This window comes from Vulpes vulpes, chromosome 1, assembly GCF_048418805.1.
Source record: "Vulpes vulpes isolate BD-2025 chromosome 1, VulVul3, whole genome shotgun sequence".
Classification (NCBI taxonomy): domain Eukaryota; kingdom Metazoa; phylum Chordata; class Mammalia; order Carnivora; family Canidae; genus Vulpes; species Vulpes vulpes.
Window position 1 is genome coordinate 162,456,076 of NC_132780.1, and position 13,435 is coordinate 162,469,510.

The window sequence follows — 13,435 nt, forward strand, 5'->3', positions numbered from 1 at the left end:
AGGACATGATCCTGGAGACCCAGGATCGAGTCCCATGTCAGATCTCTGCATGGAGCCTGCTTCTCCCTCTGCCTGTGTCTCTGCCTCTCTCTCTCTCTGTGTCTCTATGAATGAATGAATGAGTGAATGAATGAATGAATAAAGAAAGAAAGAAAGAAAGAAAGAAAGAAAGAAAGAAAGAATTTACAGCATAGTTTGACACACGGGCATTTTCATTTTTTATTGGTGGGAATATAAATTGGTATTTCCTCTTTGGGAGGCAATTTGGTAATTGCTTAAATGGGAAGTCTAATACTTCATCATTATTAGGATTGTTAAAATTTGTAATTTTTGAAAAACACACAGACAAACTTAAAAATTTAAATTTTAAATTTTAAAACATGCATCTCCTCTCACCCAACAATTCTTATTTTTTAAAAAGATCTTATTTATTTATTTGTGTGTGTGAGAGAGAGAGAAAGCACGGGCAGGGGGAGAGGCAGAGGGAGAAACAGACTCCCCACTGAGCAGGAATCCCTATGTGGGGATGTGGGCTCCAACCCCTGAACTCTGGGATCATGACCTGAGCAGAAGGCAGACACTTAACCAACTGAGCCACCCACTCATGCCTCACCTGGCAATTCTAATCTAGGAATTTATCCTCTAGATATACTCACACATATACATGAAAGTAGTTATTATACAGGATGTTCATTTTGGCACCATTAATAATAACAAAGACTAGGAAAACAGAAACATCAATTAGGAACAGATTAAATAAAATACATAAAATGTACTGTATGAACTCCAAGATATGTTGTGAATTGAAAGAAAAGGTGGCATATTATTTGAACAATTCTGCCATTTGGATTTAAGAGTATGTGTGTAATGCAAATATCAATACTTATATGTACATTAAGTATTTCCTGAATTATACACAAGGAACTGTTTACCATTGTTAGCTTTTGGAGAAGGGGGTTGAAGAGAATTTAGTATGCAAACAATTTTTTTAATACAAAGGAACCAATTTTTTAAAATACTACAATACTGCATTACTGAACTAAGGAGAATTGTTAGCTACTCACATGCAGTTCAATTGAGATAATCCCCTAATCCTGGTAGGCAGGACCCTTTTAGTGAAAGGGTCTTCTGACTTCTGAGATCCAGAAGATGCCTCCAAGTATCAAAGAAAGATTCACTACACTTTTGTCAGCACAATTAGGATTTAAAAGGAGCATCTAGAACACATTTCTGCATCTCTTTCATATTTTGTGACTCCTCACTCTAAATCCTACTATTTCTTCAGCCTCATCTCTGTATTAGTCAGCTCAGGCTCCTGTAACAAAATACAAAATACCATGACTGGGTGGCATAAACAACAGGAATTTGTTTCTAATAGGTCTGGAGGCTAGCAAGTCCAAGATTAGGCTGGCTGACAGTTTCCTGAATTCCCTGGTGAGGGTCCTTTTTCTTTCTTGAAGCTGGTTGCCTTCTCATTGTGTTCACATGGACCCTCATGACTTCATCTAACCCTTATTACCTACCAAAGGCCCATCTCCAAATACCATCCACACATTGGGAGTTAGGGCTTTAAGATATGAATTTTGGGGGGACACAATTCAGTCTATAGTACTTTTATTTGAGCTAAAATATTAAACTTCTTAAGATTTATAATAGGATATTAACTGTATCACCAGCATATTGTTTTCTAAAATTCATGAAATTTTCTTAATTAGGCATATAGAATGCCTGTAATCCAGGTCAATTGCCTACAGTATCAGTCTTATTCTGTTTAGATGGTAGATATTCAAAGTCTGGCAGAGAGGTAGTTAAGAAAGATTGTCTTGGGTTATGCATCTATTCATTACTGTATATACTCCAAATTCTCTTAATGTCTTTTCCTTAAAAAGGCCTTCCCTAATACTAGGTGGAAACAAGAGGACATCCTCCACCATCTTAACTCTTGATGGGGGTGCTAAGTAGAAAATTAACACTGCTATCACAATTTGTAACTATTTTATTTTTATTTCTTTTTTTACTTTATTTCTGTCTCCTCTGCAAAAATGTAAGCTCCACGAAGGCAAGGACTATGTCTATTTGCTCACAAATATGTCCCCAAACCCAATACAAACACTTGCTAAGTATGAACCAATGTTCTTGGATCAAGTTAGATCACATGAGGGCTACAAGTCTGGACAATGACATCTTTGTCATTGCTTTTATAGACTGTCTCAGTTGTTGGCCATAGGTTTTTATCTGAGGTTGCTCTCAAAACTAGTCGTTCAAATTTAATTTATCTATTCATTGTGAAACCAATATTGATGTGATTATTGATATCTTATTCCCTCTATTGTCACATAGGAGCTAGGTCTCTCACAGGAAATATTATCCCCCAAATACTTGTAGGTAATTATTTCATATTATAAATTATAGAACACTCATTAAAAATAATTTTCTACCTTCATCATGGCTAGGAGAAAACTCCAGGTTTGATGCTCAACCATAGTTACTCTGTTGACTCTTTTTGTTGGCATATGCTCCACACCTCCCACTTTTGGTTCTATTTTATGAGTCTCATTGTAAAAATCTCCTTCTCTTTTTGAATAATTCATCTGAAATACTTTCTTTATGAAGTAAAATGTAAGCACATTGAATTGATAAAAATAAATTATGTTGTTTTTGTGTATTTTCCCATTTCACATGTCTTTACTGCTAAGTTTTGAGTCCATGACATATTTTTGTTTTTGGCTTAATACTATCAGCATCTAGTCTTTCTCTGTCCTTTCTCTTTTCCATTTTATCCTGTTCCCTCCTACCAAAATGCTGTCACCAAAGATAATGCTTTCCCATAATACCACTGTTGCTGCCACCTCTTGTATCATGAACTGTCATAAGAGTGGACAGTATACCATATACAACTTGCTTCCTCAGGTTGTGCCTAGTTTTTGTCCCCTATATAGCTTGGCTATATTCTTAGCTTCACCTTCTCTACTTTACAATGCCTCTAATACTCCTGTAACACAAACTATCACCAATATAAAACTCATGACATTTGTTTCTTCTTTAGTAATCCCTGAAATCTTTTACTGATAAAGATACTTTTAGACCTTAGGAATAATACTCATCTATCACTATCCAGATTTTCTATATTTATAGATTAGATTATAATTATAGTGCCTTATTTTATTAATTGTATTGATAAATAGTCCTATGTAATTGTAAATAAAGCATCAGAAGTAGTCCCTTAGCCCTCTCTTGTCCCAAAACTATAATTGTATATTATACAATATATAGTATATTCAAAATATATAGCACACACATACACACACATATACATTTTCCCCAAAGTTTTTTCATAATGATATAACATAATACATTTACCAAAAGACAAAATTAGCATAATGAGAGGCAATTAGAAAACTGAAAAAACAGCATTAATTTGTCAACTGATTAATTACTTTTCTGTTGAGTAGAAGATAAGAATCTAAGTCTGAGAAGAACTAAGTCTCAATCTTCAACATTAAGTTTCCTCAAATGTGCAGGTATTAAAATGAATTATAATTGATCATAGTGTTCCAAATTTATTACTTAGTACATAACATAGCAGGTACTGAATTGAAGACTGAAACTAAATAAAATATTACCATAGGAAAATAAAGTGGAATCTTGTAAAATTAAAGACCCTGTTTTTCATATAAATTATTTAGTAGAAGTTGCTTAACTAGGAGTATGGAAGAAAATTGCAAAATCTCTTTATTTTAAATATGGTTGTATTCACTGACATGCTTCAACCTGGTAATAAATCAGCTTGGGAACCTTTTACATAGAGGGATGTCACTATAAATTAGCTTTTACATTTTATCTTAAGTAGTATCATCATAAAATATTTAATCAAGACACTAAAGCTGTCAAAGTAGGTGGATAATTTGAGACCTGGTGTGTAAAAAAAGATTCAATTCTTTCAAGTTGGGATTTTTCTGCATTCTATAAATTTTGATTTTTAATTTTACCAGAACTTGCCACAGTAACAACATTAGATAACTTATTTACAAATTGTAACTATAACAAATGTTTGCCAATCAGAGATGCTAATCAAATACTTTGGTTAGAAACTAACCAGAACAAACTAAATTTAAAGAAAATAACACATCAAAATGCTTTGTCCTATTTTGTTCTCAACAAAAAAAGATATTCCTACCATGTTGATGTTTTTTTCCTATTCTTTCCTTTTTTTTTTAAAGAGATTTGATTTATTTATTTATATGAGAGAGAGAAAGAGAGAGAGAAAGAGCAAGAGAGAGCACAAGGCAGGAGGAGAGGGAGAAGCAGGCTCCTGGCTGAGCATGGAGCCTGATGAGGGGCTCTATTCCAGGACCCTGGAACCAAGACCCAAACCGAAGGCAAGCACTGAAGCAAATGAGCCACCTATGTGCCCTCTATTCTTTCTTATTTAGATTACCTTTCCATATATTTTTCAATTATTTTACAGATTTGAACAATAATAATGATAATGATAATTTGACTTTACATAAAATATCAAAATTGATCTTTTCCACACTCTTATTAGGCGGGGAGAGTAGGAAACAGATAAACTGAAGCCTAGAAGGGTCACTGGGTGTCCCTTCTGTCCTGGCTTCTTATACTTCAGAAGGCAGCAAAAGCTCATCTTTTGGCTGCTTGCCAGGATTACTGTTTTGCTTGCCTCTTCCTAGTGGAAGATCCTTGCTTTCCTTTTCACTGGTTCTTTGACCCACAGGTTACAACAGTTAACTGTTGCCCACCTCAGGCTCTTCTTGCCTTCTTCTATGACTGGTTTAGCTCTGCATTTTTGACTTCGATCTTTAATTTTACTGTTTGTTCTTTGCCTCCCTTCAACCACAGAGGCCATGAAAATCACTTCCTGTCATCTGCCCCAGTTCCTTGAGCCTATTTCAGGGAGTACAGTTCAATCCAACCTCCCACCATGAGAGGAAGATCAGATATCCTGCCAGGAGCAATGAAGTCTGGATGATAACACAAATAAAAGCACTTTTAGAAAATGCCATTCAAATTGTTGAAAATGACAACCATCACAAATTCTTAACTATTTTCAGTCATTACTAGCCTGGCTATATTGATCAAAAAAATATTGTAAAGGTAGATCTGTGAATTCCTCTTGCTTTTTAAAGCTGAAGTAATAAATTCTCCAGGTATAGACTTCAAACAACATCTGTTGACTTAATTAAAGAAGAAATGTTTCAAGGATGAATTCTTTCTAAACTTGGTTGTCTTCTCAATAGATGATACATCTAAAACAATAGGTAGGGAGCAGGTGTGGGATAGTCTGAGTCCTTGCTTGCATTTGGCAAAACTCTGACTATAGAGTGCAGCCATTAAAGATGTTGTCAGTGAGATTGATGATGTTACACATTTTGAAATTGTCCTTGACAAATTCTTCTCCAAAGACACATCATGAATTGAAGCAAAATGTAACACATAATACACCCTTTTTCAGGGGCAAGGATTTTATTAGTTCACTGAGGCACATTCAGATTGAATTCAGACAGATTCTGAAATAATTCTACTAAAATATGTCATTGTAAATAGTTCAGAATCAAATGAAAAAAGAAGTATGAATGAACTGAGAAGGGCTGTTTAAATAGCATGCAACCCTCTTCCAGTATATGATTCCCCCTTCCATGTTAGAGTGCAGAAGCAGGTCTCCAGGGTTGTAAGATCATGGATGAAAAACCTGAATCCAGAGTGCCAGTTCAATGTTTTGATTTGAAATTCCTAAACAGGAGTGACTTGTCTTGTACTACAAAGAACCAGAGGTACATCTTCCTAGGTGAATTGGGTCAAATTTCATCTCGCCTGCCCCCAATGATTGATAACTTAAAATATTATTTTGTATTAAAGGAGAAATAGATATGATATATAATTTTAAATTCCCATTGACCTTTAAAATGAATAATAGGAATTTAAAGAAATCTTGTGCTTGCATTGATTGACCACCCCTCCAACTAATGATATGAATTTACCTGTCTTTGACTTAAGGATACTTATATGGAAATGCTGAAGAATAGAAAGATACAAAAAATGTGCATTTAAGTATGGAGTCAGAATGAACAGGCGAAGCACAACCTTAGGAAGCCTGGAGCAACTCCAGAGACCAAAGCTTAAATCCATGCAAGATTGAATAAATAAGCTAGTTCTCTTCCTTATTTCCTACCTGCCTCCTTCCCACAGAACTAAAGCAGAAAGTCATTGAGTCTCAAGGTTCAGAGAGACTTTTTGGGACCATTAAATCCAATCTTATTACATAAAAATTCCACAAGAGTCTTAAGAAGTGGTTTTCAAGTGTTTTCTGGAATACTTTCAAAGACAAAAAACTCATTATTATGTAAGGAAGCTTTCTATCTTCCAAGAATGTGAATTGTTAGGAAATACAGGGTTGTTATGAACACTGGTTTCTAAAGTCAGATAATTAGAAGAAAAATTGGCTTTAGGAATCTATTTATCCTGGCTTCTCATTCAGTGTTTTTTTTTTCTTTCTTTCTTTCTTTTTTTTTTTTTTTTTTTTTTACAAAACTTTAGTAGAAATATTTGATTATAAATTGGTTTAAAGGAAACTGACTTGGCAGCTGTAAAGGAAATCTTAATTTAAGCCAGAGGGAAAAGAACAAATGACATCATAGGAAGTTATGAAACCTAATTCAGTAGAGAAACAACCTAAGACAATTTATTCTTCAGTAAAAAAGCCCTATGACCTACTAGTGGAATATTTCCTCCCTTCATCCTGATTTTCTTATCCTGGGTTCTAGAGTTTGCAGGTGGCCCAGATACACACCATGAGGGGGAGATATTTTAAAGTTATTGTTCTATTTTTAAATCAACAGAATTAAAGAATCTGCAATAAGTCACAAGTTATTCCAGCATTCTAAAAAAAAATTCTGTGAAATTATCTACAAAAAATCCTACAAAACCTCAAAATCACAGTCATTCTACAATTACTTCCAATTCTAGAGAGTTAATCACATGTCACTTCCAAAAAAAGAGCAGGACATTATTTTGAACTGATAAAAACATTGCACTTGTAATTAAGCAAAGGATTTTTCTTTTTTATCAAGTGAAGAGTTTCTGTAAATATTTTATTTGAATTTTATGTATTCATTTCATACTATCCACCACTCTACGATATCATCACCATTTCTCTTTAATGCCATATTAACTGAAAATCTATACAAAGAGAGGATATGGATGAAAGTCAATCAAATTTGGAGATTCACAGACTGACATTTAGCTTCTGATCACCAGCCATTAAAGTGAAGGCTTATAGTGTAATGTCCCTGGTCCACTAATATGCATAGAATTCTCAGTCAAAACTCTTCTTATCAGAGAGACCACTGTGGAAAATCATCCTGTTAATGTAACAGCAGAAGAAACTCTAATGATCCAAATCTTCCTAAAGCATGACTGGACATCCTAGGTTAAGGAGACACGTGAGAAATACCATCAGCATCAAAGAGAACAAGCAAGGCCAAGGTAAAGAAAACTGACTTGAGGAACTAATAATAATCTGATCTATAACTCTTCTGAATTTATGTATAATAAGTTCACCCACTCTAACAACCTTATGAGGTAGATTCTGTATTGCCCCATTTTATGGATGAAGAAATTAAGGCATAGTACATCCATAAGCCTGGCCTCACATGCAGGGAACAATCTGCTTGTTCTAGAGTGCCCCCTGTGTGAGCCCCTAGACCCATCTGGCTAAAGTGTCTCTAGAAATTATAAGAGAAAAGAATTCAGAATTATAATTCAACCTTCTCAACCTCAAAACAAAAAGGAGAAAGCTACTCAGACTGAGAAGGCAAAGATCATACTTAAAGGAGAAAAAGTTTAAGATCAAATTATTAGTAGAAAATCATAAACAGTCTTTTCTACAACCAAAAAAAAAAAAAAAAGACTTCATTACTGAGCATAGTGTGGTGGAAGGATTGGAAAATAGATTATTGGGAGGACATGAGGAAGGCCAAAAATCCAGCAACAATTGGCCAAAATACATAATGATGTAGAGACTTATTAATTAAAGCATAATGATGTAGAGACTTATTAATTAAAGCATTAATTAAAGGAAGTGACAAATCTAATTTTATTGAAAAACTCAGAGAAATAATGTAAACAGTTGAAAATGCAATGAGCACTTTTAAATAAGAACAGAAGTTGATATATGAAGAGCTTATTTAAGAAGAGAAAATAACTAATGACTTGAGTGCCATATCTAGAAAAACTGACACATAGGCTTTGGGTCACTCAGAAACACACAGAGGGCTTTCATAGCAATGTCAAGCAAAGTTCCTGGAGACACAGTACCGTCACACACTCTTCCAAGAGAAATATAGATTCTGAAAAATTCTTTCAGCAAACAGGAGGATGACAAGGGCACTGGACTATTAGGATTACCAGAACTTTGTAACAGTGAGGAACAAACATAAAGAGAGGCCAACAGTTATGGGAGAAGTTCTAGAACACTACCCTAGAAAAACACAGGATAAAATGTAACAGCATGAAAAATGATAGAAAAATTTCTGACTTTAGGAGAAAGGGGAAAAAAAGTCTATTAAGAATTGGAAAACTAAAAACAGCAAAAGGGGGGATTTTCAAGTTAAAGACAGGATATACTTATGCTTCTTCATAATAAATAAAAAGATAAAAGCAAAAAGAGGAACAGAAAAGAAAATTGCCAGTTTAAGCTTGCAAAAAAACCCAGAAAAGCATAATAAATATCAATGAAATATATTTCTCATATTGAAAAGAAGTTAAGAGAAAAAATGTAGCAGAAAGAGCACCTATGCTAGTTTAAATTAAAGTTACTATTAGAAAGTTACACCTAGGAGAAATAAAAATAGGAAGAACTTTTGAGGCTTGAAAAGGAGATACAGGCAAGGGCAGAAACTAGGAAAACTGCTAGTTATGAAATTTCCAGTTTTCAAGCAAGAAATTTACATACCTGGATAAAAAAATTCTAGCTAGGCAAAGGGAGAAGAATGCGGAAAACTGAGAAGACCGGACAAATTAAGAGTGAAGGCATGCTAACAGAGATCCCTCTAGGTTTTACAAACTTATAAAACTTTGGAAAGAATGGACTAAAGATATAGGACCGAGCTTTGAGCCACTTCTGCATATTCCCCACTGGGCTCTTCAATTTAGAGACAGGGAGAACAGAGAACATGAGATAATGAACTTGGTATACAGTTGATGAGAATGTTAGTATAGTCAATTATTCTGGGAAATATAGTGACTAAATTTCTTTAAATATTATTAACCTGATCAGTTAATTATTAATTGTATTATATGTAAATTGACAGGTATGAAGTTCCATACTGATGTTGCTATATTTCCTATTTACATTAAGAAAATATTTAATTTATATGTTGGCCTATGACTGATGTAAAAGCTATTGAAATAAGTTTACTAATACACATTACTTCATTTAATGCACAGAAAATTGAGAAGATTTTTTTGTTTCTTTATTGAATAACAAAATTAATTAGAACACTTTTGGAGTGTTTGAATTTTTAAACCAAAAATCTCTTTTAGACCTTGGAAGTAAGTTGGCTTGTGTAAGAAAAATGTAAAATTTTCTTTTTAGAGTTGTAAGTTCATTGTTCTTCTAAGGTGAATAAATTAATAGTTTAACAACTACTGCATTTTTGTATGATAAGCATTTTGTATTTTTGAAACAAAAAAAGAAGTTCCAGAGGACACAAAACTGTTACAAAGCTGACATTTAAACCCAGGCTATCCTGTTCTAGAGTCCATCCTCTTAATTATCATGCAGACCACCTCCAGTAGCAAAAAATTTTAAATAGCTAATATTCTATCTAAATATCTAGTGGATATTGAGATAGTTTTATAACCTTAAAACAAGAACAGGACATTCTGAGAAAGGAATAAACAGAAACCCAGAAAGATCTCCTAGATGTTAAAATTGTGAATAAGTTAAATAAAACAATAAAAGGACTAGAAACCAATTTCCCAGAGTTACCAAAATAGTAGTTCCAGGGGATTCAGTTTACGAAGCACCCCAGATCTGCAGTGACTGAATTGAGCAGTCCCTGGAGCTCTTCCTATGGTTATGGAGTCAGGTTACGGCTGTTGCTGCTGCTGCTGCTGCTGCAGCAGAGGGATTCTGTGGAGATGCAAAGCTTTCAGTTTCCTTTCTGAAGCTGTGCTGTAGGACCTAGCACTCAGCTTTTCACAAAGCTGTGGCCTTCTCTGTAATGCTGTCTCCTTTCTTGCCTCATACCCATTTCCTCTCACTCCTGATTTTCTGGCACTGCACTCCCCAGTAGTAAGCTTTTACCTTAGGTGCTGCCTTCTAGTAGATCCAATCCATGACAATCATATTCGAGAAGGGGAGAATCATTCCTGAGGTGTTACAGCCAGGACCACTCTTCCCAGAAGAAGCTTCATCTTGTGGGATCTCAGCTGTTCTTGTGAGGCAGGATGGGGATCCCTGGGATGAGAAACACCTCAGCTCCTCTGTAAAGGGTCTGGCTCAGGCCACCTATGAGTTAAATCCCAGTGCTGCGCAAGCCCTTCAAACAGCCTTGTCCCAGAAGCCTGGCCAGGTGTGGAGAATGGGCTCTGGCCCAAAGGCTGCACCAGAGCCAACCACGGAAGCCAGATGCAGGGCCAGAACTGTGCATATGTGGGCTGGAAATCTATAGATTTCTGGGCACCAAGTGCCCAGAAATGAATGAAAAAGACCATTTTTTAAAAGACAAATCACTATGATATGCTGAGCAACAAATAAACAAAAGATTATAAAAACTTCAGCTGAAAAAAATAATATGTCATTTACACAGGAACAAGAATCAATCTGGCAGAAGCACCCCTGGAGGCTGGAAAACAGGGAAGCAATGCCTTCAAAGATTACAATCGTCAAACTCCCAGCCAGGGTGAAAGCAAAACAAAACAAAGAAAAAAGGAAGACATGCAAAGAATTAGATAATTTACCCCATACACACTGTTTTAAAATCAATTACCCAAAAATGTACTCCAGGAAAACAGGCATATTTAAGAAAAAGGAAGACAGGCTGAGGAGACAGTGAAACCTGGAAGGGCAAAAAAGAGAAGTACTAGGATAACAGGTAAGCAGACAACTAAAAACAAAATGAGCCAGACTGGAACAGGAAAATGGAAGTCTGGGGAAAAAAAGGGGAGCTGCATGGACTAGTATGATATAGAGTCTGAAAATGAAAAGGGGATGATCAAGGAAAATGCTATAAGAAATCATGAAAGCAATTTGAAATTTTAGGCAAAATACATAAGAATCATAAAAAATGAAGGGAATTATAATGTTAACTAATGTTAAGTAATTGGGGAGTGTAAGAAAAGTTAGTCCATTTGACCCTGATGCTTGGAATTGTCCAGCAGTGACGCAGAGTCATGAAATTAGGGAAGGAAGTGTAATTCTGGCCCACTATTTGGCAACATTGTACTTTCCTTTACAGTGGAGAGTATTTACAGAGTACTAATGCTGTTTGTTAGCTTCCATCTTTTAGCATGAATCTATATATAAAGCCAGGGAGATTTGTTATGGTGGAAGGATAAAATGTAACGATAAAGTCCAAGTATAGCTAATGCAAGATTGGAGGTGGAAGGAGAGGGACAAAAGGAGTGTTCATATGCTTATCTCACAGAATGAGGAAATAAGAAATACCATTGAAGGTGGATAGAAAATCCAACCACAAGGATCAATTAGATTACTTTGCAAGGAAAAGTGAAAAGGGATACCAAGGATAGAATCCCAAGGAATATCAAAAGTAAAAAAAAAAGAAAGAAAAAAGGAAGAGGTAGGCAGGAAGTGCAAACACTTGGGATGCCCCAAAAGGGAGGCAGAAGGGCAATGAAGAAGGTGTTGTGACAAGGAAGTCTTGGGGAAAGGATGGGCTCAATTGTAACCAATGCTGCTGAGGTGTCAAGGAGGATAAGGACTGGGTGTATCCTTTGGATTTGGCGGCAGGGAGAAGAATGATGGGAGCAGTAGCCACAGAGCAGTGTGTTGGCAAAGAAAGTGAGGCACAGTAGCAACAGAGTCGGGTGATGCTGAAGTTTGGGAGTGAAAGAGAGGAAAGTAAAAGGGTAGCAAACAAACTGGGACATTGGATCACAGGACCATTGTGGAGTTGTCAGGTATAGAGGGAATTCAAATGCTGATGGGAAGTTGGGGGTGGTGGAGGGAGGGGTTAACCAGATGGATGGGTGGACTCCAGGAACCGGAGAACAGAGTCCACAGAACAGGCCACTTCCTCCTCTGCAGCAGGAGGAAGAGGGTAGCAGATGATGTAATTACAGTTAGATGTGTAGCAGGCAGGAATTTGGGGAAGTTCCTGTCTGACAGCTTCTAATTCCTCTATGAAGGAGGAAGCCTGCCCATGTCTGCTGAAAGAGAAAAGCAGGCAGTTTAAGACTTGCTTTATGGTGTGATTTTTCTTCAGCATTCAGCAATCCAGGGCAGAGGCAAGGCAGTGGAGAGCTGAGTCCGTTGAAGATTGGGGTATTGCCAACTGGGTGCAAAAGACGCATGGGTATTTTTTGGGAGCGCAGAAGGAAGAGGGCAGGGGCAAGCCAACTAGCAAAAGGCTCATTTGTCAAAAGCTAATTTTGCAAATAGTGAAAGAACTTCAATTATGTAACGAAATAAACTTTTTAAATGGAACAAGAAGGTTATCAGATGCATTTTGAATAATGAGCCCAACACCAAAAATGTTTACATTCAGGATTATTAACCTAACGTGAATGCCCTGAATGCCCCCTTCTAAAGCTGGGCAGTTGAAAATTCCAGAATGTAGAGATTCTTTCCAATGAGAAGCAACCTAGAGAAATAGGCCCAGCCCACTTGGTGAAGAAGCCTCGTGTTTAGATGCCAATTGGGACAGGAGACATCTGATTGTAAACTTCTATGGAATTATTCCATTTGGAATGGGAAAGATGCATGAAAATGTGGACTATTCTAGAAAACGGCTTGCTATTCCTAGAGTCAGCCAACTGGACATTCTGTTTTCCTGGCCTCAGCTCTGCTCAGCTTTTCTGGAAAGGTGTTTTGGCTGCCTGAGTCCCTTCATCGGACATCTGTGGGGCTTCTTCAGTGATGGTGCTAGCTCAGGCAGAGAGCCATGCCAGGTGGTGGTGAACTTTGGTCCAAAGACACTGTGATTTTGGAACAACTGCAAGAGCTGCTTTTGACTCACGTCCTCTTAAAAGGTCTAGCAGTCAGGATTCTGTGGCCTAAAAACAAAGAGCTTCCCATATTAGGGTATGTTGGGGGATACAGGGCATTTCTAAAGGGGATGGAGGTGTATAGTGGTGGTCATTGCTGCCATGTACCCCATAAAATATACCTGACCAATTTCATCCTCTTTTTGTTTTCTACTGCTGCCCGCAAGTTCAGAAGCATCATTTAGCA

At 36.4% G+C, this 13,435-nt stretch overlaps 1 long non-coding RNA gene across 1 annotated transcript in view; it reads right to left on the reverse strand.

Moving 5' to 3' along the window:
- The window catches only part of LOC112914256 (uncharacterized), a 244,545-nt gene extending 234,010 nt beyond the window's left edge, over positions 1 to 10,535 (reverse strand). The window contains exon 1 of the long non-coding RNA XR_011996777.1: positions 10,328 to 10,535. This is a non-coding gene — a long non-coding RNA (uncharacterized lncRNA). The remainder of the gene's footprint in view (positions 1 to 10,327) is intronic.
- Between the last annotated feature and the right edge of the window lie 2,900 nt (positions 10,536 to 13,435).